This window comes from Falco naumanni, chromosome 2 (genome assembly GCF_017639655.2).
Source record: "Falco naumanni isolate bFalNau1 chromosome 2, bFalNau1.pat, whole genome shotgun sequence".
NCBI classification, from domain to species: domain Eukaryota; kingdom Metazoa; phylum Chordata; class Aves; order Falconiformes; family Falconidae; genus Falco; species Falco naumanni.
Window position 1 is genome coordinate 93,804,466 of NC_054055.1, and position 23,849 is coordinate 93,828,314.

Genomic DNA, 23,849 nt, shown 5'->3' on the forward strand with positions numbered 1-23,849 from the left:
AAGGTATGTGAAATAATTTGTTAGGCAAGAATAATTTTTTCTTGTATGCTCAGGTTATGATAAAGGCATGCAAACTGGTTGAAAATGAACAGCAATGGTTTGAAATTTTAATTCCTTACAGCCCTTACAGTCTCTGTTTGTGGAAACAAACCTTAACTGTTGGACTGCCATACTTACCCTGTTGGCAGCCTCCGTTTGACCCTCATTCAGCAGCGTGTTGAATCTCCAAAATACATTAGCGGAAGCAAAAATGAGTGTTGCATACATATTGGCTAAAGCGACTAGGCTGGAATGATGTCTCTGGAAAACAGAGATCTCTTTTTGTATGTTTTTTATCAATCATGTTTCACTGTTCCCCAACTGCTGAGACGTGACATTCAGAGCTTTTCAAGCAGGGGGGTCATGCAGACAGTTGCTAGGTAGGGAAGGGGAAGGAAGGTTTTGCAGATCTCTTTGCCAGTGTCAAGACAGTTATTGCAGAATTAGGGGATCTGACCTTCTGAACAGGAAAAAACTAAAGCATTTCAGTTCTAGCACCATCAACAAGCTTCACACAAAGCGCCCACTTCCAGACTGGGCTGCCCAAAACCCAGCTGAACCCCTTTTGCAGTGGAGCAGTATATTTCTAACCATCTAACTATGAATATGGGTAGCCAGCTCCAGATAGATAACAACTTTTGAAAAACTGATGGCTAAGGATTACTGTGGATAGCCCTGCAGGAAGCAGGGCAAGAGGTGGCATGTCTGCAAAGGGTGAAAAGGAAGGGTGCCGTCCTGCGGTCCCCTCAGTTCTTGAGGATTGCAGCAAGGTTTGCAAGTGCTAACTCTTAGGCATATCATAGCTTCAAAGAAAAAGGTAAATACACTGACAGTTTCTGCTCTAAGGCTGCCAAGGTATGCAAGTGAATCACACAAAACCCAGCAATTTAACAGCTTGATTAGAGGTTGTAAAATGCCACAGAGATGAAGAAAAAAAGAAAAAAAGAAAAAAAGAAAAAAAAAAAGCCAAGCACACAGCATCTGGCTGGTTTAACCTGGTTCGTACAGCAGAAGATGCACGCTGACATTTGCTGTGAGGTTGCTCTTCGTTTCACACCAGGCCCCCTCCAAAAGGCAGATTTATTCTGAATGAAGCAACAGGGCAGTGGTCTGTGAAGGACACAGGAGGGGTGACAAGCAGGGGAAGACCAAGACAAGACAGTATGCCACCAAAGGAGGAGAGCAGACAGAAGACAGCATCTCCCTTACCTTGGGCTTCCCAGGATAATGGCAGAGGAGTGTGTGAAAAAGGAAAGTACAACAGAGGGGACTCTAGCACTGAGCAAGAAGGATTAATATTGTTGTATTTAATTCTTACATTAAAATAATGGCAAAATAAGGCTTTTTGAAGAGACTTCAAGAGATTCCTTTGTCCAAGACAGGATCAGCTACACTTACATCCTTTCTAACCAGTGTTTTGCCTAAATCAAGCAAAACCTCCAGTGATGGATTAAAAAATGTTGATGGAAGCTGTATCAAAGTTGAACAGAGCAGATGGGATATTCTGCATGTTTTACAGGATCTTTCTATTTAAAGAACCCTGTATTACCTCTGGCTTTTTTTTCTTTTCTTTTTTTTTTTTCCCCACAGACTCACATTTCTAGCAGCTCAGTGTTTGTCTCACAACTACCATTAGAAGAAAAACAGTCCAGGCCAGGTGCTCTTCATCCTGTCTTTGTGATTATTTCTGCCTGTGTAGCAAGCTAGCTGGTCCCACTAAATATCACGTCAATTTTTCCAGACTGGTTCCCCAATTAGTTGTGGCGATTCAGAAGCCAAATCCTGCCCTCAAACATGCCTTCAGCCTTTCCTAAGGTAGTGTGCTCTGCAGACTTCTTAAGTGCAAACTGTCTTTATCAACTCAGTTATTATGGAAAGTACTGGGCAAAACCATATTCAAAAGAGACCCATGCTGAGCCCTAGTTGTTCTTTGACAATGAACTCTTGACAGTGTCTTTCTGCATGTTCCTTTCCAGCTAGCTTTTCATTCACCCGGTCCCTAGGTACCACAAAAATCTTATTGAAAGTGAAGTCATATGCAACATCTAGTGCTTCTTCCTCTCCTCTCTACAAAGTCTGTTACCCTGTCATAGAAGGTAATTAGATTGGTTTGACACAATTTGTTCTTGACAAATCATATTTAGTTGCTGAATCATTATAAACTTGCTTGGGCATTAAAAAACAATAACAATTGCTTTCGTACATGCCTGGAGATTACAAACTCTTTGCTTATATTTTTGTTTTTAGATACCTATTTTATTAAATGAGAGACTAACCAAAGGAGTTACAGGAGGTTTCTGTTTCCTATCATCCACAAGCAAACCTCAAGAGTCAAAAAGGGTCTTGGTCTTTGAATACCTACTGCATTTTTTTTTTAGTCTTCCTATCTTCTAACTGGCTTTTCCACCTGTGCTTTTATGAGCTTGGTTTGGGAAATCTTTAAGAATTGTTCTGGGGTTTTCCTGGTTTATACCTGTTGCAGGGAATCCTTCATAAAAAATCTAGGACTAGGCTTTTGCATCACAGATAACACACTTCTCTTGGGTCCCCCATGCACATGTCAGGACACAGGTTACTCAAGGGTTCCCAGCTGTGCTGTTTTATCTGATCCTGATGCTGACAGAGAGATGAAGGTTTCACCTGAATCCACTTGGTCCACCTCATAGACAGGTTTAATGGCTAAAACCCCAGACAAACAAAAAAATAGATTCTTATATATGAGAATTCAGATCAGCCTTCCAGTAAGAAGAATATAAAAGAGCTAATTAAAAACTCCAGGTGAAATGAGATTTAGTAGCAGAAGGCTTGTGCAATAACTTGCTCTGTTATCCTTGGGAATCCCCAAGATGTGTCTAGAGTTTTGAGCTGTGATCAGCCTTGCAGCAGCATTACCCTCTTCTCAGTGCCGCCTTCACTTCTGACTAGTGCTTGTCTCTGCCTTCCCTTCCTTTCAGTAATTTACAAGTAAGATTTGAGGATACAAGCACCTAAATCCTATCCAGAATCATATTCTGCATTGAATATAGGTAATTTCTCCTATAGCTTCTAATGACATGATCATGTTAATACTGTTGATTTCTCTTGCTAAACCTGGGCACCTGGGTTACCTTATAGCTAGTATCCCTTCATTCTCAGCCTTTGTGCCTGTTTATTTCCTTACTTTCTGCACCAGCCCCCTCATCCAAGACTATTTGTGTTTTCAAATCTGCTGTTATATGAAATGCTGCTTAAATATGCAAACTTGTGATTTAGATACAGTACCAGATTTCTACAGGTGAGCTCAGTACACACTAACAATTACTTTGTCTGTAGGATTTACCACTTTTTCCTCATCTCCTCCTGGGTGTTACTGGATTTGCCAGGGATGCTTTACATCGCAGGCTAGCTGAAAGGAGCACCTACAGCTCCTGTGGCAGAGCATCAGCTGTGAACTGCTTTCTCAAAGGGCAAACAGTCAACAGCCACCTTACACATTTTCCCAAGAAAACAAAAGTCATTCAGCTAGGAAAAAATGATTGTAAGAAAAATACGTTAGGGTGTTTCACTTTTTAACAGAAAGAGATGTCAGGGATGTTTTAAAACCAGTATAATCTATGTTTTAAAGACTGATCTTCATTGCCTCGCTTCTGATTTTCTTCTGCTTAAAGAAATCTAACCTTTAAATAGCTTTTCAGTGTATACTTTTTCTAAAGCATTCAAATCCTAAAGATTGGAAAATGTTCTAAATGAGATGTTAAGTCTCTTTATCTAACTCCCATTTCATGTCAATGAGATAAACTTTGGTGGTTCTTTAAGTACTTGAAATATATTTCTTTTGATAGATTTACATCTTTTGATAGATTTTGATAGATTTTTGATAGATTTTGATAGATTAGGTTCTTTTTAAACAATGTTTTATTTAATTACCTCCTGATGTCTTTTTTTAATTGGATAGCATAAAGAGTAACATACAAAGAAGTCAGCTGAATTCTCCAGTCAATATAGTTATTATTTGGCAATACATTAGCAAATACCTCACTGAACTCAGCTGCAAGAATTGCTTCCCTGAGGTTTTAAAGAAGAAATTCTATTGATGGGGAGAGAGAATAGGCTATTAAATACTGTAGATTCTGTTCAAGAGCTAATCTGATACCGGGTTTCTGTTCAGATGCTGGAGGTTAAAATCACTTTTCAGAAAATAGTTGAATAAAGGAAAGTTGTAGGTCTAAATATATCAGATAATTTCCTGAGAGCTCTTGGGCAATTTCCAGACTTACGTACTGCAGGTTGTATAACCAGGAGATGGAGGTATGATTAACATCAGTCCAGAAATATGCCGATTGAATGAGATGGCAGCTTCAGCCACATCAGAAGGTGGCCTCAGGAAACCCCTCTTCATGGAAAAAGCAGAGCTGAAAGGTTCCTCCAAACTGAGCAAAAAATACTTTCTTCAGCTCCTGCCTCACACTGGCAGCGCTCATCCAGTTTCCTGGTTTCGTCTCTGCAAGCAAGTGAAAGAGACCCTCTTCAGGGGGGCCAGCAAAAGCAGCCTCAGCACCTGTGATGGAACCTGGGGTGTCCCTGCAGGGGTGGGGTGGAGGAGATCAGTGCCTCCGTGGAAGGGAGGGTGCTCAGAGGGCATGGTCCTGGGGAGAGAAGAGGCACAGGTGCACGCAGGGGAGTAATTCGATTCAGGAGCTTTCAGTAAGTGCCCTGTGGCCTCACAGCTCCTTGAGTGGCTTGTGATAACTCTTAATTTTTTATTTTTTTTTTAAACTTTCATAAGGTTTGTCTATACACAGACATCTTCAGGTTATTTCAAAACCAAGCAGATACACCAAGGAGAACTTGCAGCTTTAAAATTCATTTTGCTCATCCATGAGCTGTTGGATCTATGACAGTCTGAGGTAGACCTCGATACTTGTTGGGGAAATAAAGTACTTCAGTCTCTTCTGAGGGTCAGTTTTGTCTCAAAAAGAAAATCCCTCTTAGAAGTCCTTCAAATTGAGGCATATGAGATTTACATAATTATTATTCCTTGTTTGTGTTCTGTTTGGTTTTTTCTTTGGTTTCTTAAACTTTGATAGAAAGACACTTTCATATTCTGGCAGTATTTAGCTTGTCTTTAATTTTCATGGATGATGACATGTGGTGGAAAGCCCAATACAGCAGCAACAACAACAACAACACAACAAAGAAACAATTTCCCTGATTTAAGATTAAAAACTTCAGTTTACTTACTTTATTTACTTTTTCTATATTATTACATGTTTACTAAAAAAATTATCTGGCACTCAGAACAGAAAGACCCACTTTATACTGTCACAGGAAAGTGGAAGGAAACTGATTGTGGATTTTTTGGGACAGATTAAGGTTCACTTCTTGTCACAACATGGGAGAATAACAGAAATATGGGACAAAATATAATCTGTGACTCCCATGTTTTATGGGTCAAAATTGCTTCAGCAGTTCCATGCTTGGTTGTCTCCAAGTTCTGCTGAAGCCTCTGTAGCCTCTGAATGCCTGCAGATAGAGGTCTTAAACCAAAGTCACTTTAAGTGTCTGTGTTTTTTTCAATGTATTTCTGTGTGTAATCAAGGTCGGTATATAACCTTAAAATGTTTTTGCACATGCCATAGTCTAAATTGTCACATTTAGTTTACGATCAGCATGCTGACATAATGCAGTTTATAGTCCAGCGGTGATGACAAATGGACTGTGTAACAGCCAAAACCAGAGAAATGCTTTCTCCATTAAAGGAGGGATTTATTTCTCCACATAGCAATTATGTTGTTACTTTTTCAGCCTTTTTTCCCCGGTTTTTATTTTAAATATACTTACTTGTGCTGTGATTCTTCTCGCTAATTTACTCTTCTCCCTGCTAATAATTTCAGAGGATCTACAGATTATTAAATCACTGTGATGATTTAAATGGTGGTTCCAAACAATCCAGAAGAAAGTGGTTTTCACCTGCATGCTATTACCTGTATGGAAGAAATGTGTTAATACTGGGAGAGCAGTTACCCCAAGGTGCAAGTTACATCATTAAAATAAGCTATATGCATGTTTCAGAGGACTCTTATCTGGAAAATTCCTGCTAGCTTGTGTCCTGGGATTCCTTTTATGTGCCACAGATGTTGGCAAGTATTTTCGACAGAGAAGGAAAGCACACATCAGAAATAAAATATTCTGTAGCTAGGTTACGGAAATGGTCAGAAAAACTGAAACAGTAATCCTTCACAATTTAAACTGTTATTTGTGTACACAGCTTTTGCTCCTTCTCTCACCTCGCCTTCCCTTGCCTTGCCTTCTCTTGCCTTGCCTTGCCTTCCCGTCTTGCTTCAACAGTCTCCCTGCTGCTGAATTCAAGGTGAGACAGGAAGGCAGTAGTTTGTTTCTGGAGGTTACAGCCCTAAAGTGACTGTGTATGAGTGATCTCTAATATATATGCAATTTCCAAATGTGAAAGTGATGTAACTGCCTCATGTCTTAAAAATACCCAGGAAACAGTGGCTGTAAGTTATGCTACTGCATAATTCTGAAAAAGATTTCTTAAAAATAGGCTTAATCAGATTTATAAAGCTAATTCACACATTAATCTATCAACATATGCAGATTTGATTATCGCAGGTGGAAACCCCTACGGGAATGGAATTTACATTACAGAGTAGGTCTGCTCAGGGGTTGGCATGTATAACTGTCAGATGGAAATCAGAGTGCAACTATTTACTGAAGCTAGCCATGTTACCCCCTAGAAGAGATTATTCTTGGTGTTTCTGTAACAGCAAAGGTAACATATTACATCAGCACTTCACTGAAGTAACCCTCTGCATCATATTGCAATCTAAGATTATTTTAAAAATATCCCATTATGCCTAAATAAAAACATTCTAATCTGTGATTTTCTGAGACACAAGCCTGTTAGCCATCAATCTGATTAATTTATTTTCTGCTTATCAAGAAAAATATTCCTGTAGCATCAACACTGTTTTCAAATAAGTAAGGCTGAAAAATAGCTGGTATCAGCTGTTTTGTCTAACTTACTCATGACTTTTTACTTGTTTTTGTAAGGAAAATGTTTCTTGGGGGTCAGTATAATTCTCATTTTCAGAATTTGTGCCTGTGTGCCAAGATTCAGTGTGTGACCAAGATGGCAGGTACACGTTGTTTTTCCACAATGACAAAACATCATTCTTGGGTCTGTCAAGGCTTTGCCATGGAGGTTAGCTCTTAGGTTGATGCACCAGGTGCCCCTCACAGGGATGCCTCTGAGCACAGAGCTCTAGCTGGGGTATTTTGCAGCAGCACTTGGAGCTGAGCTCATCCTTCTGTGGGGATATACTGCTGCCAAAATGCCTTTCCTCATGGTTCCCACTGCTCTGAATGGGGCCCCCCATTGTGCTCCCTCCTCTGCCACTGCCTCCAGGGGGTTTTGGTCTTTCTGCTCTGTGCGGAGTAAAGTCCTTCCTTTTCCCTCCTTATGCCCCAGCTCATGCTGCTCCAGCCCCAAAGGGGTTCCCAGGCCCTGGGGTCCCTTGGATGCCCAACCATTGTCACCATGGCTGTCCGTAACTGCAAAGACAGTGGATGGCATGTGGGAGAGGTTTCTGGAGGAGATGCTCAGCAGCTTTGGGGGCAGGAGCATAAGGCATGTGGAGCGCCTGGTTAGGAGAGGAGTGGCTTGCTGGCCATGGGGCACAGGGCCAGGCCAGGGAAAGTGCTTTCCTGTAGGTGAGCAGGCATGAGGCTTGTGCTGGCCTGCAACTGCCTTATCCTCACAGGGAAAGGGAAATTCCAGCCAAGTATGTATTTATACAACAATGGACACAGATTAGGATGATGTTGGGCTTCCCAGAGGGTGAGTCAAATCACAGGATGAAATGCTGTGTGGAAAACATTGTGCTCATGATGTTCCCACTTGCTGCTGCTGAGTTTACAACCGGAATATCTGCCAGTATTTCTGCCACTCTGAATTGCAGCCTGTGCTGCAGGAAGCCAAGTGGGTTTGCTTTCCCGAAGCTGTGCCTCTCCAGAGCCAGCCTCAGCAGCCTCAGCTGGCTCTTTCCCTAAGTGAAGATCATCACTGGCTCACTGATTAAAATGCACCTCAGCTTCACCAGTCACACTCTCCTCCGTGACTCACGCTGGCTCCGCTCTACCCTGCCCTCCTTGCTCCAAAACTTACAGTCATATTTGGCAGATACTTTCCCTGCAGCTTCATCACACCTACCATATATCATGTATATTTGCTGTTATTAGGCCTGCAATTTGCTGCTGTCTGGCTGTGTCCCAACAGATGATTTACGTCCCAGCAGTGCTGAGAACTGACGTTTTGTGGTCTTTAGCGTCAGCTCATTCAGCTACATTTCACACGTGCCTTAGCTCATCATCATGCCCCAGGCTGAGCTGAACAGCAGTGAGAGCATAGAGCTGTACCAGGTACGAGCCTGGAAACACGGCAGAGTCGTCACCTCCAGTCCCATATGGACCATCCAGCATAGGCTGCTCCCTCCTTCCCATTTCTTCAGCCTCAGCTCAGGCTGTTTGGAGCCAAACGGAGCTCCCCTGCTCAATTTGTTCTTTCTGTGAAAGAGTTCAGATGTTGACCTAACGCCGAAAGTTAAGTATGGAAAGTGTTGTTGCAGTGCAGTGTACCTCAGGAGGTGAATTTACAGAGGAGCTCTGTCGCATGAGAACATTTTGGGAGTCTGGAAGCCAGAGAAAACAATACTTCTGTTTCGAGGCTATGGGTATTTAAAAAGTGAGCGGCTCCCTGCAGGGCCTTGCAGACTCACATTGTTTATGGCAGGGTAAGAGCTCCACAGCTATGAGGCCAGCACGTCTGTGGAGACTGCTGTTCAGTGGGGGCTTGGGCTGAAGCGCAGCAGCCAGGGACGCTCCAGCCCCCGCACTTCTGCCCTGAGGTCAGTCAAGCGCTCGCGGCACACAGAAGGACACATGGAGATCTCACTCTGTATCCCTCTCCCTTTTTGTTCACAAGTTCTTCTCTCAAAAGTTATTGTGACTTTTTTTTGTCTCTGTTTAACAGATTCATCCTGGTCACAAATGCCAATTAAGACTTTTTCCTTAATGACTTCCTAGGAATGTTACATTCATGGCACACTCCGTTTCCTCAAGAAACACTTACTGAGCGTGGCTTTGCAGCATTCTTAGAGTTGCTGAAGCCTGACAGGTGCCCACCCAGGTTAATAATTTTCAACACCTGCCCAGAAGCCACACTGATGGCCACCCCTCGCTCTAAGTCAGACTTTTCCGCACAGAAGCAAACCCACTGGAACATGGCGTAGCTCTAGTGCTGCTGCAAAGCCTCTGATTTGGTACCAATCCAGAAAGAAAAGAAACACCACGTTAACCATAGTTTCTTGGATTTGAGAAAACATTTACCTGCAGTTCACTTATGCTGCTTAGCAGAAGGCTAAGCCCAGGCTCACTCCTACCTGCTGGTTCATCGCTAATCAGTACCATGAACTGATCTCCCAGTGAATTCTCTCCATTAAACACACTATGATGAGCCTGATAACCACATACTAGTGCTTCTAATTCACGGGTGCCCAAACCCCACCACCATGCCGCTCACATGGTTACTTTACATGCATTTGTTTTAGACTCAGGGCATGAAACCAGGATACTGGTCCAAATTTGCAAAGTTGTTGCTAGACCTCCTCAAAACCCATTGGTTTCAGTCCAGGTTGGGTTTGCACATATATCTGAGGAATCTCCAAAGCCTGGGTAACCTGAACATATCAGGAGATACAACTTTAAAAGCATACTGTGCTTGGTAACTGTCAGGTACCCAACACTATACAGAGTGCCTCAGCTGGCTTTTCCTGAAGCTGGACAGGACATGTTTTTATCCCAGGCTTGTCGAATTTGAGATTAAAAGCCCAAACAATGTAAGAATTGATTATTTCTGTCCAAAACAGAGAAAAAACCAAATTATGGTACTTCTCAAGAACAGACATTCCATGCTTTTCTTTTCAGCAAAATGTTAAACTGATTCGTCACACAAATAATTCGATATCAGAGATTTTGATTCCGATTTAGAATAGTAAATTCGCATTTTAAATCCAAAGTTTTTGAATGAAAATAAAACCCTTGGTACCTAAAATGATGAAATGTGGGCAATTTCATAATTCTGTAGCGTTATCCAAATGGGAAATTCCGTCTTCCTACTGAAAAGCTTGTTTTCATGGCAGCATTTTCCTATGGAAAAACATTGTTCACAAATTCAAAGAGGTTTTGTACTATGGTATTTTTTTATGTACAGTTAGGATAGACAAGAGGAACAAAATGTGTTTATATTGATTGTGAAACCAATTATCATGTCCAATCTTGGGGTATATTTATGCTTTTATTCTTCAAAGCATTTCACGATGTCCAAGTGTCCCATCTATAAAGATCTATAAAGATGACTTACTAGGTATAAATCTTTATAACAAAATAAATCTGAGGCCAAAGAAGAATGGTTTTGTTTGACATATTAATTCCTTTGTATCAGTAAGTCAGTCTGTAGACTGGGTTTGAACATCCTTGTCACGAACACAGCACAGTTTAGAAACGTGATGGATGTGTCCCTGGTTACTTCTTTATGGGTCATAAGCAAGGGAAGCACAGACCTGCAGACGGTTTCACTTGGCCTGTTACTGGTACCTTACAGGTATCAGGAGTGTCTGGTTTGGCTTCTCTCCTTTTGCCGGTGGCTCCCCAGAAACCTGTAAGACATTTACTTGCGTGCACAAAGCTTTTGTTGTCCTATCTCCCTTTGCTCAAAATACAGTCAAGTCTCTGATGTTGCACCAATGCACAAACCTTGCAAGTTTTATGTCTGTTACAAACCCTTTTCTCTGTTATTTAAGTTTTCACTCACTTGGTTTTTGTAATTATGCTGATTGTACCAGTATTCTCTTATCAAAGTTCTTATACACTGAAACATGTTATCCAAAATCAGGAAACATTTAGAAAAACAAAAGTAATGTGTCCCCTTCACGTCATAAGGGGGATTTTAATCTTAACACATTTGCACTAGTTTTCTATGTATGTGTTTGGGGAAGAGGAGGTTAGGAGAAGACCACCTAAAGCCCCCTTAAGCCCCCTTCCCTGCTGTGTTTCTCTCCCACACCTCATGGATGCTCAGCTTTCCTGTGCAAGAGAGGAGCTGGGGATGCAGATGATGCCTGGACAAGACCTGTAGCATAACCTCTTGTGCTCTACCCAGGCAAGGAGACCTCCTGGTATCACTGCACACTCTTTGCCTAGGAAGCACATGCGGTTGGTTGCTGTTGGGTGAAGAAAACCTTAAGGTTAGAGTACAGCCAATTACTGACAATAGTCTGATTAGAGCATGAGACTTATCACTGTTCAGGGGCTCAGAGAAAAATCTGTCATTGCCAGACCAGTCTACACAACTTTTGTTTCTTCCTGCCATCAGCCCTGAGATCCAATGTTGATAATTATAATAGTCATATAATACGTAGTATATATAAAAATATTATGTCAAAATATATATTATACATAGTTATATATATACATATATTTAGTTATAATGAATTACAAAATACATGCTGTTTAGTGGCAATGATTCAACCTGATTTTGGAGTTTGTGGTTGAGCATCTTCAGATCAGCTGGTGATGTGGAGGTAATTTCCCCCTTCTTCTTCCCTCGTTCCCTACTGACAGAGATTATGTTAACAGCAGGTCTGGTACTCATAAATCACACAAGGAAATAGAGTCAGGAAATAAATCTGGGGCTCCCCAGAACAAGTTCAGTGAGGTGACTCCTGTCCCTCTGACCTGTAACATTGCTGTCAAACATAAGCAATATCTGGTTTAGTGCTCCAGGACAGAACTCGCATATATAAAGACATGTCTCCACTGAGAGATATTAACATCAAAGTTAAGAGAAAAATTAAGATAAATGTCATTAAAATAATATTTTAAAAAAGGATGTTGAAATAATTGATGGGATTTATGGTCTTTTTCCACTTCTCCTTGGTAATTCCCTGAGACACACTGGGAACATGGACCAGGATGTAGTCACAGAAACCCACCAAAACCAGAATCAGATTTGGTTTTACGTATTTCCCATAATGTGACAATTGTCTAAAGCTGCCAACAAACCAGACCCTCATCAGTAAACCCATGGAGAGATGAAGTTACAGCTGCTGGGAGACAACAAAACCAGCATATCCCTGAAGTGATTCAAATCATCTTCTGCCTATCTAATATGCAACAAGGATCCCTTGCTCATGAAAAAATCAAGAAGCACCCTCCTCCCTCCCCTCCCTCCCGCCATCTCCAGCTCTGTCAGCGGGATTCCTGGTGGACACTTTTCAGGTGATCCTGTAAATGCTTTGGGGAAGAAGAGACTATCTGCCAAAATCATGGTCTTTACAATGTGTTTAAAGAACCACACTAAGTTCCTCTAGCAGGTGTGATGTCTCTTTCCTCCTTCCCTCCCCACTTTCTGTTTGAGGTGGCAAATTGCTTTCAAAGCCAGGCATACTTCCAATCCCACTTCCCCCTCTCCACAGGCCCTGTGGTTTGTGCCAGATTTTCCTAGAAATGCAGTTGTCTTCCTCCAAACCAGCTGGGGGGAGGTGAAAAACAACCCCAAACACATTCCTCTGGTGCTGTTCTTGTTTACACCTGGTGTGCACTGTGACCCTTCCATGAAGTCACTACTACAGCGTTCTAGCTTTCTCCCTGTTCTAAGTCTAGGTAAAATAAGCACATCTGTTCTTCCCAGCAATAAGAAAACATGAAAGGACACAGAGCAAGTAAACACATCTCCCAAAATGTGCTTCTGAGCTCCAGACTTTCTCCATGAGCCAGTGTCCCTGACATCTCTTCATGAAAGACTGGTACTTACACCTTCCCTTGGGCAGCTGAGTTGTACCTTTGACAAAGGACTGAGCAACCTTGCAATACTTTCTAGGGCTTTTACACAAGGAGGAAAACCCCACGTAGAGGTAACTCTGCTTTTCAGTCTCAAAGTACTGAAGGCAGCTGTTTCACACACCTTTCTGTCAAATATTTTTTCCTCTCAATGCTCTTCTCCAGCAGTTTGACTGTTTCCAGGTATTTAAACAACCTGTAAAATGAGCAGGAAAGAAATAAGGCTTGCCCTGAGCAGTGATCTGTGTTAAAATGAAAAAGAGTATGTTGATTAAAATGAAAATTGCTAGTTAGAGGTCATGGCTCAAATGCTTCTTAGTGGGGAGCTCCTTTCTGCCTTCATATTCCCTGCAGTGCAGTCAATAACCCATATCATTCTCCCACATGACATTTGTTTTCACATCAATCTGATGCTCAAAAGCAATATGGACCCCAGTTACAAAACCTTCACTGAGAAAAATGAGTGGTGGTTTCATATACTTGAGACTATCAATTAAACAGATCTCATACTGCTACAATCTAGTTAAATCTGGGAAGCTGGCATCCTCCTCGGGTCACTTAAGCTTCCTGGATGAAGCACAAATTTGATAAAATTAAGGCAAGTATTGCTCTTTGATTGTTCTGGTAAATTTTTTTATCTTCCTAGGGAAAGACTCTGTTGTGATTAAAGAGATTAAAATATTTACCTGACAAACAATATAGTATGTAATGTATTATCACAACTAACGTCAAAAGAACTGATGTTAAGCTTTTGAATTTCTTGCAAAAGGAGTAGAAAAGAAATTTCACTTTCAGAAAAGCTGTATCAAAGTGGAGTGGTCAAAGAAGTCTTAGGAAAAAAATATAGCAGGAATAGTAATAAATAAGCTGGAATATATAGCACTCTTCCCAGTATTGTCAAAGAATTCAGATACAAAAATCCCAAACTATTATTTGTCATGTGTATCTCTCTTAAATCAGTCTTGCTACAATGAGAACAGAAGGGTTCAAACACGATGACAAATTTTAAAAAAAGCCCAAGTGTAAGAAGCTGTTAGGCATCACTGCTTCAATGTCATCTTTACCAAGAAAACTGTAAGAAATTAGTAGACTCCTGGATGGTGTCTTCTAATGTGACTATGGCGTCTATGATGACATCGAGAAGAGTCAGCATCTTCCAAATTTGCAAATTTTCCAAAGGGAATATTAGTTGTCCTTATTGGAATCTTGTACAGAGTCAGTAAGGAGATGGTATATGCTGATTTCCGAAAAAGTTTTCAGCAAGTTCCCTCACCAGATGCTGTAAATGGTTACAAGATGAAAGTTTCTTTTCAGGATTAAATACTTGTTAAAGGACAGGAATCAAAAGTTAAGAATAAAAAGTCAGTCTTTAAAATGGGAAGGTTACAGAGTGAGTACAAAAGAGATTTGTATTTATAAATGATATGGAAAGAAGAATGAATAGTAAGGTGACAATGTTTGCTACAGATTAGAAATTAAACAGGAAAAAAAGAAGACTGACAAAGAGACTCTTACAGGATTTTACATTATTGAGAAACTGGGTAGTAAAATATCAAATGAAATCCAGTGTTGACAAGATGTAAAGTAGGACACATAAGGAAAACCAGCTTTAACTATATTTACACAGGTATGAGCTCAAAATTAGTCATTAACATTCAGAACAGAGATTGTCCCTGTTCGTTCCTTATAAAGAATAGACCAGTCTCAGCAGTGGTCAAAAAAACATAAATGGGATGTTAGGAATGATTATGAAATTAGTAGAGAACAAACCAGAAAACCTTATCATGCTGTGTACAAGTCCATGGTGTGCCTACCTTTTGAATATTGAATGCAATTATGGTCTTCACTCTCAGTATATAGTAGAAAGAAAAGAAGATGCAGAGAAAGGAAGTGAAGATCAACTTGACAAACAATATAATGTATAATGTATCTGTCCAATCTGTCTCCCTGTAAAGAAATGAAACAGGCTGGGGCAGAAATGTCTCAGGGGGTATAAAAAAGTAGATTACAAAATAAAGGCTAGGACACAGAAAAAAATAAAGAACATTAATTTGTTTTTTTCTCATAACACAAACTCCAGAAGGTACGCAGTGACATTATCAGGCGGCAGTATAACACAAAGGAAGTATTTTCTCACCAAATGCACAATTAAATAGCAAAATGAATGGTTACCAGGTATGTGGAGGCAAAAGCTATGAAGGGGTTAAAAGAAGGTTATACAAGGTGTGAAAATCCACCAGTTTCGATTAAACACGCACAGCCATGAGCTCAGGACATCCCTAAGTCACAGGCTGCTGGGAGGATGCATGAGGAGAAAAAACCCAATATATCTCCTCCCGTTTCTTACGTGCTTTCCTAAAGCTTTTGATGTTTGTCTGCAGTACAGACAGGACAATGGAGTAGGTGGACCTGTAAAAATGCTCTTATGCTCATAATATAAATTTTAAAATATATTGCCAATTAGTTTAAAAAAATGAAAAGAACAAGAAAAAGAATATATGGTGTGTTGATTTGTACAACTTTGTCAACAGATTTGTGGTACTGTGCTCTGAAGAGAGTACAGATGCTGCCAGCACTTACTATAACAATAAATAATCCTACTGATACACACAATCTGACAGATACCAAAGAATGATCGCTCCACTGATGCTGACTATTCTGCATCAGCTGGCTACCAGAATGCTCAGCAGAGAGTTTCTGTGATAATTTTTCCCTATAGTGCAGTAATGAATTGGCCACTCAGAGTCAATTCATTCAAAGGAGGGCCAGGTGATTTCCACCGGGGCTGAAAGACAAAGTTAATGTTGCAGAAAAGAATAAAAATGGGAACTCTTTAAGTAGATATTCAAGTTCAATGGAGTTCAGAGGGGGCTCTAAATCCAAACCGACATCCGCTTTGCATCCACGAATTGCTGTTGTCGGTACAGTGAGAGCTGCTCTACTGCTGGGATGACTGAGGCTCAGAAGCAGATACGTGTGACTCGGATGATTTCAGTCAGCATAAGTGTTCAAAGGGATGCTGTGACATTAGTCACAGAAGGATGAATCCCAAAGTGCTCCCTCCAACTAGTTTCTTCCTGGTGCCCGGTGTAAACAGATTTTAAGAAACCTCCACCCCTTGGCAGACAGCATTAGACATGTAGGGCAGGAAAACAACACTACGGGTTTGGTAGTGGAGCCAAGAGAGGTGCAAGCTGAGCTGTCTGCAAGGACAGGATAGCAGATGAGCAGCTAGGGACCAGCCAGCCCTCCTGAGTGGAGGTTTGTTGCTCACAGATGACAGTCAAACATGGTTTTGATTTGGCTCTCTCCCTTTCATTCAGCTAAAATCTATTGAGTAAGTTCAGGGTCCAGTTTCAATAAGGATTTCAAAATCCTTCTACTGTTGAAACATCTTGAAAAGACTGATGCACTGGGCTGGGAAAGGTGGCAGAAGTTTGAGACAGACAAATGTTGTGTAGTAGGGTCCTTGGGCACAGGCTAAAAGAGATGGAGGCTAGCCCTGGTAATGTAAAGGACAGTTATAGAGCTCAAAGCAGACCAAACTGATCACAGAAGAAACACAGCTGCCAAGACAGCGCTTCATTACAACAAACGGACATATTTAAGAAACATATCCGAGTGGAAGAGGTTGAAAGCAACAGCTGTATTACTGAGTAGGTGTTATTTTTGAAGATCAAGATGTAAATGTCCATTGTGCTGAATGTCACTTAATTCTACTTAAATCAGTATCTTATAAGAAACTGTTGTATCTCATGGTACATCAGCTGCTAAGTACTCCCCGATGAGGGTTTCTGGGTCCAAAAGCCAGGCTGAGGTCTCTATGGGCCATAAGGCATCTCAGGGAACCAGCTGCCTAATACATGGGGCCATAGACACTGGAGTAGTTTCATTACATATAAAGTGCATGTTTTTTCCACAACCCCCAAATACCCATCAACATTGCCACAAAGTCCTGGAAGGAATTACAGTCTGACTGAGTGGCCATACGGTCCAGTGGGTCGGGAAACATGGGTGCCACTTGGCTTCTGCCACCACTTCCATGGTGGATCTGGAACATAGCAACAGGTGTGACTTCCCTGCTCCGTGACATTGTCCCTTCGGGGAAAGGTCCCTGGGACTGGGATTTGCCTCACCTTGCTGCAGAAATATGCACCTCAGCTTGTCACCACTAAGGCTGCTTGAAGCAATAGAGTGAACCCGGCATTTCTGGGGTTTGAGTCGTCTGATCTGTTCCAGTGTGGATGATCGGGTGGGATGAGTCCCCCCTTACAAGTGTTTGTTTCTCTTGGGTGATGGTAAGGGGGCTGGAGGGTGGCTAATTCAATGTCTGCTTTGTGGATATGTCAGTCTGAGCAAACGATTCCTACTGTCACTCTTCGTACAGCAACAGCCCCATGTCAGCAGTTCTCAATCTCTGTAACACAAGCCACGGACTGGCTCAGGAATTGGGTTATATTTTTTCCCTGTTACAAAACATGAATTTCTCAGACATGAAACTTTCAGAAGGGATGTACCAGTTCTGAAACCTTTCCTTGGGAAAGTTCCCTGTGTCCAAGATGGCATTCCAGGTTAAAATCAATGTGATTCACATAAATACATCATGAACTGACCTGCAGCCTGGGAATCAGCCCACTTATTTGGGAGTTGGGTGGTTTAAATTAAATTCAGGTCTCTGCTCTGCTGGACCTTCCACAACGTGCAGAGTGCCTTGGCCACCAGACACCTGGAGAAACTCTGTGTGTGTGTGCGCACATGTACACGAAAGCTTCAATGGACAGAGGAGAGCTTTCCATTGATCTCTGACTCTATTTCAGTGGGAGTGTTACTTGGTTAAATACAGAACTGAAAACCTAAGACAAATTTCAGGATTTGACCTTATATGCATGGGGTTACTTCATATACACTTTCTACAGTACAATAAAAAATAATTAGGTGTAGGCTGTTTTATAGGAATCAATAACTGATTTGAAAGAGCCAATAGTCCAGAGCACAATTTGTACCTATTTACCTGAGTCTGCCTGAATCATCCTGTTCTTTCATCATTATTGTTTAAGTAAATGAAAATAAAGATCGAAAGTAACAACCTTTCCAGGTTGCTAAAATGTGGCACTTGTGAAGCATGCCACTTAACCAATCTGATCTGAGAAAAATGCTATTCAAATGCAATATGCAATAGTGTTTGTGCAGTGCCACTTAATTGCAGGCAGGTAATGTTATAATACTGGGTTGAAAATTCATGCTGTATTTTTGGAAAAAAATCAATTTTGCCATTCTTTTGCCTGCAGCAGTATCACATACAGATTTTCTTCTCCCTGAACATTTTCTTCTCCACTTTTTGATACATCAGTGTAGTCTTGCTTGGCATGTTTTACAAAGAATGCTTGAGACAAGAGATTTCCATTTTTTTCCCTGTACAAATTGGTTACTAGAGAATTTGAGGTGTATTGCTTGCTTGACTTCTGAAGGGAATAGAGCTTGTGGTATTGCACTACCTTCTGCCCTTTTTACTCTTTTTCACCGGCAACCCTGACATTTGCTGTCAGATTTCAACAAAATTCCATTTTGGTTGAAAATTCATATTTGAACCTTGTATTTACCAGTCCATTCTTGGGACTCAACATATGAAAAATGTTACTATGCATTTTCTTCCACCCTGCCCTGCATCCTAATGCCCCTGCTTAGACTTCAGGCTTCCCAGGCAAGGTACCTTCTTGGAAAAGAGCACTAAGTTCTGAAGAGAGAAAAAATGCTGCAAAGGCAGCAACAAGTAAAACAAAACACGGTGCCAGCATCCTTACATGCCAAAACCATGAGTTGCTGGGTTTTTTTTGAAGCTCACCCTGTTAGCACAAATAATTCAGTCTTAGCCAAATGTTTTACAATGGCTGTAACCACCAACGCATGTGGACTGTGTGCTGCTAGTTTTGTTCCTAGTGCATTCTGTTCATGCTGTCTTTGCCTGGCTAACTTGGCTGTGCGGTGAGCCACAGCTGGGTCTCTTTCTAGACATTTTTGATGGGATTCCTCTTACTGAGCCAGAAGTGATGCTTGAATTGTCCTCTGGAAGTACCTTTTTTCCTAGGGAAACCTAGGGAATTTGGGCAACTGGTTTAGCCTAGATACGTTGTCCATAGTGACCATGATGCTGTGATGATACACAGGAAGAAGTCCTCTGGGGGAACAAAAAAATCCATGGGACTAATGTCATTTGAAGGTGTGTAAGGGTGGAGAATTTAATTTTATATTTGCAGAGTAATTTCTTGGTTTCATCTCTGCCACAGGTTACTAGAGGGCTTAAGGAACAGATCTACAGGAAAAACACACACATTGAAAGTATCTATCAAAATTAAAAAGAGAAAAATGTATGAATTTCTCTTCTAACCACTTGTTGCAACTGATGAATCTCTGTCTCGAATTGAAAGTGATACACTGAAAGCAAAAAATCCCCTCACCTCTTGCACTAGTCTCTGTCACTCAAACTCACCTTAGGAAACTTGGACAGGGGAGCTGGTTCCTGTGAAATGTGCTGGGTTTCCACACAAAGGGCAGCGTTTTGACCCTCCTAAATGCTAAAGGCCCCTTTGCCATAGATTTTAGCTGAGGCAGCAAGTTGCCAGAAAAATTCAGGCTTTAGTGGGGTATATTTAATATCCAAGACTAGGCTGATCTCCAGTCTAGAAGACTGTAAAAGGTATTGTCCCCTGCTTCTCAGTGGTTTTTGCTGGGCTCACAACACCTCTAGCTTTCCCCCACCCTCCCCAACATATTTGCCTGTACTGTTATATCCATTTAAATATACACCCAAAATGTAAACGCTCCCAGCTTACCTGGGACAGTTAGCTATAGAAAAGGGTTAACTGGAAGCACAGGTAATTCAAGAAGTTGAGTGCTTACATCAATCATTGAGGTCAGGCGGTCTGAATGAAGATTTGTAAGAATAATGAACATGGGTAAGAAGACATCTATTGAACAGTTTGCAATCATGCCACAGGCTGACATTTTGTTTCAGAAAACATTCATTAATTTATTTGGCATAGCAACCGAGTGAGTAAAAATCACATTTTTTGTGGATACAAAACAAAAAATTCTCTATTCCTCCTGAATGTACAGTTTATCATGAATCACATCTAATCCAAAGAAGAATTTTTTTGAGCCAATGATAAAAAACAATTGATGTGGCAGAGACAGGCACTAAATGAGGAACTAAAATGAGAGGTGTACATGCTGGACAATCCCTAATATTTGAAGGTCTAAGCTCAGATATAATGAAAACTTCCTTGCCAGGACTATACCCTTTTCAAATGGACTGTTTCACAAACCAAACTATCACATAGTATTAATATCAGCCTCAACATTCCTCTTTGAAACTCAGCTGTTTGTGTGATTTTGATTATTATGAGAATTTAATTGGTCTCCTGAAATTCAAATTTCCTGTGAGACGTTTGCATAATTTCTCACAACCATTGCTTGCAAAGCTGCTACTTTGGAGCATGTGACAGGTTCTGAGCCCAAGTCCCCCCTGGTCAGTTTTACCTCAGTTACAGGTACGTATATTGTGAGTTAGCTCTGCAAAAGGAGGCAAGAGGTAAGCCACAGGGGCTTGTCCTCCTGCTGGCGTTCATGCACTAGGAACCTAGCACAGATGGATGAGCAGCCTGATGAAGACAAAAGCTTATGTTGGTGCCAACTGGAAACATTTTCATTTGGTGGTTCATAGCATTACAGTGTTGATCAACCTGGCTGGCCCAAATCACAAATATTTCTAAATTCCCCCACAAAATGGAAATTCTTTGCCTGAATTTTACCCAGAGGAGGATACGCTGGCTTATTGCCATCACCACTCATGGATGCAGCCTTGCTGGCATTACCAGTGTACCAGTCTCCTCTGACTGTACATATTTCTGTCCACTGCAACATGCTTTGTCTCACGGAGTGTTTCCGTGGACACTGTGCTCATTTGTTCTCTTCTGCTCTGCAGTGAGGCGATGACCCGTATTACTTATCTGACTGTCAGGTCCTAAAGGGAGACAAAATACTTGCTTTATAAATCATCTAGAGGAACCTGAAAGTGCACAAGTCCATGGGACCTGATGAGATGCATCTGCAGGTCCTGAAGGGAATGGCAGATGAAGTGGCTAAGCCACTATCTGTCATACGTGAGAAGCTGTGGCCATCTGGTGAAGTTCTCATTGACTGGAAAAGGTGAAAAGTAACCCCCATTTCTTAAAAGGGAAATAAGGAAGACCTGGGAAACTACAGGCAAATCAATCTCACCTCTCTCTGGCAAGATCATGAAGCAGATCCTCCTGGGAACTATGCTGAGGCACATATTTGTGACAGTCAACATGGCTTCACTAAAGGCAAATCATGCCTGACAAATTTGGTGGCCTTGTATGATGGGGTTATAGTGTTGGTGGATGAAGAAAGAGCAACTGACATCGTTTACCTGGACTTGTACAAAACATTTGACACTGCCCTGCGTGACATCCTTGTCTCTAGATGGGAAAGACATGGATTTGATGGATGGACCACTCAGTGGGTAAGGAATTGGTTGCACTCGAAGGGTTGCAGTCAATGGCTTGATGTCCAAGGGGAGACCAGTGATGAGTGGCATTCCTCAGGGGTCAGTATTGGGACCATCGCTGTTTAATGTCTTTGTTGGCAACATGGACAGTGGGATCAAGCACACCCTCAGCAAGTTTGCCGATAACACCAAGCTGTGTGGTGCGGTCAAGAAACTAAAGGGAATGGATGCTACCCAGTGGGACCTGGATAAGCTTGAGAGGTAGGCCCATGAAAACTTCATGAAGTTCTACAAAGCCAAGTGTAAGGTCCTGCATGTGGGTTGGGGAAATCCCAAGCACAAATACAGGCTGGGCAGAGAATGGATTGAGAGAAGTCCTGAGGAGAAACACTTGGGAGTGCTGGCTGATGAGAAGCTCAATATGACCCAACAATGTGTGCTTGCAGCCCAGAAAGACAAATGTATGCTGGGCTGCATCACAAGAAGTATGGCCAGCCGGTCAAGGGAGGTGATTCTCCCCCTCTACTCCGCTCTGCTAAGACACCACCTGGAGCACTGCATTACGCTCTTGGGCCCCAAATATACCAACATAAGAAGGACATGGAACTATTGGAGTAAGTCCAGAGGAGGGCCACAAAGATGATCAGAGGACTGGAGCACCTCTGCTATGAAGACAAGCTGAGAGAGCTGGGCTTGTTCAGCATGGAGAAGAGAAGGGATCTCTGGGAAAACTCTCTAGTAGCCTTCCAGCACCTGAAGGGAGCCTACAAGAAAGCTGGAGAGGGACTTTTTACAAGGGCATGTAGTGATAAGACAAGGTGGAAGGGCTTTAGACTGAAAGAGGGTAGATTTATATTAGATAGAAAGAAGAAATTATTTACTGTGAAAGTGGTGAGACACTGGAGCAGGTTGCCCAGGTAAGTTGTGGGTGTCCCATCCCTGGAAGTGTTCAAGGCCAGGTTGCATGGGGCTTTGAGCAACCTGGTGAAGTGGAAGGTGTCCCTGCCCCATGGCAGAAGGGTTGGAACTGCGTGGTGTTTAAGGTCTTTTCCAACCCAAACCATTCTATAATTCTATGATTCTATAATCAGGAGATGGTAAGGCAAGTGGATAGCAGGCAATGTAATGCCTGACTTTCTCCAGGGCTTAATTCATCTAGCTTGTCTTGGAAATTATTTGCATTCATCAGGATAACCAACTAATATTAGTCACCCTGCTTCCTTTTTTTTAGACAATGAAACCATTGCAGTGGAGGGAAATTTGTTATTGTCCTTTTTTTCTAAAAGAGACTATGGGAATATAGCTGCTGGAGTTTTCTGGTTCATTTCTATATACTCTGGTGCTAAACTCCTGTCTGCAGAGGAGTTTGAGTGAAAACCAGAGTTCCTTGTGAATATAAAAAAACCCCATTGGAATATCTCGACTGTATTTATACCTTTCTGTTGCAAGCACAGAGAAACCAAGGGATTGATAAAGGAAATTTACAGTGTGTGAGAAGGATGGTGCAAGAGAAGCCTTGGTCCACTGTGGTAGACCTTACTTTTGGATTACCTTCAGAAGTCCATATCTTAGCTGTTTTCACCCAAGTTCTGACTGTCATCATTATTGCTCTGGTGGCATATTCCTGGATGAGTATGCAGATATTATATTCATTGCTCAGAATTTTAGGGCTTTGCACCTCCTGTATACAGCAGCCACAGTGTCTCAGTCTCCATATCTATAGTGTGGAAGGCAGCAAATACTGCATCAACCACATTTTCCAACTGCATACAGTTGTCCAGTGTCATGGTTTAACCCCAGTTGGCATCCAAGCCCCATGCAGCCACTTGCTCACTCTCCCTCACCCAGAGGGATGGGGAGGAGAATTGGAATGTAAAACTCACAAGGGTTGAGATAAGAACAATGTAATACGTAAAGCAAAAGCCGCTCACGCAAGCAAAGCAAAGCAAGGAATTCATTCACCACTGCCCATGGGCAGGCAGGTGTTCAGCCACCCCCAGGAAAGCTGGGCTCCATCACACGTAACGGTTACTCGGGAATACAAATGCCATAATACCAAATGTCCCCCGCTTCCTTCTTCTTCCCCCAGTTTATATACTCAGCATGACATCATATGGTATGGAATATCCCTTTGGCTAGTTTGGGTCACCCGTCTTGGGCATGTCCCCTCCCAATTTCCCATGCCCCTCCAGCCCTCTCACTGGCAAGGCCCAGGAAACCGAAAAGTCCTTGATCTAGCATAAACATAATCCAGCCACAAGTGCAAACATCAGGGCAGTTATCAACATTGTTCTCACAAGAGATCCAAAACACAGCACTGTACTATCTACTAAGAAGAAAGCTAACTTCATCCCAACTGAAACCAGGACATTCAGGCAGAAAGTTACAA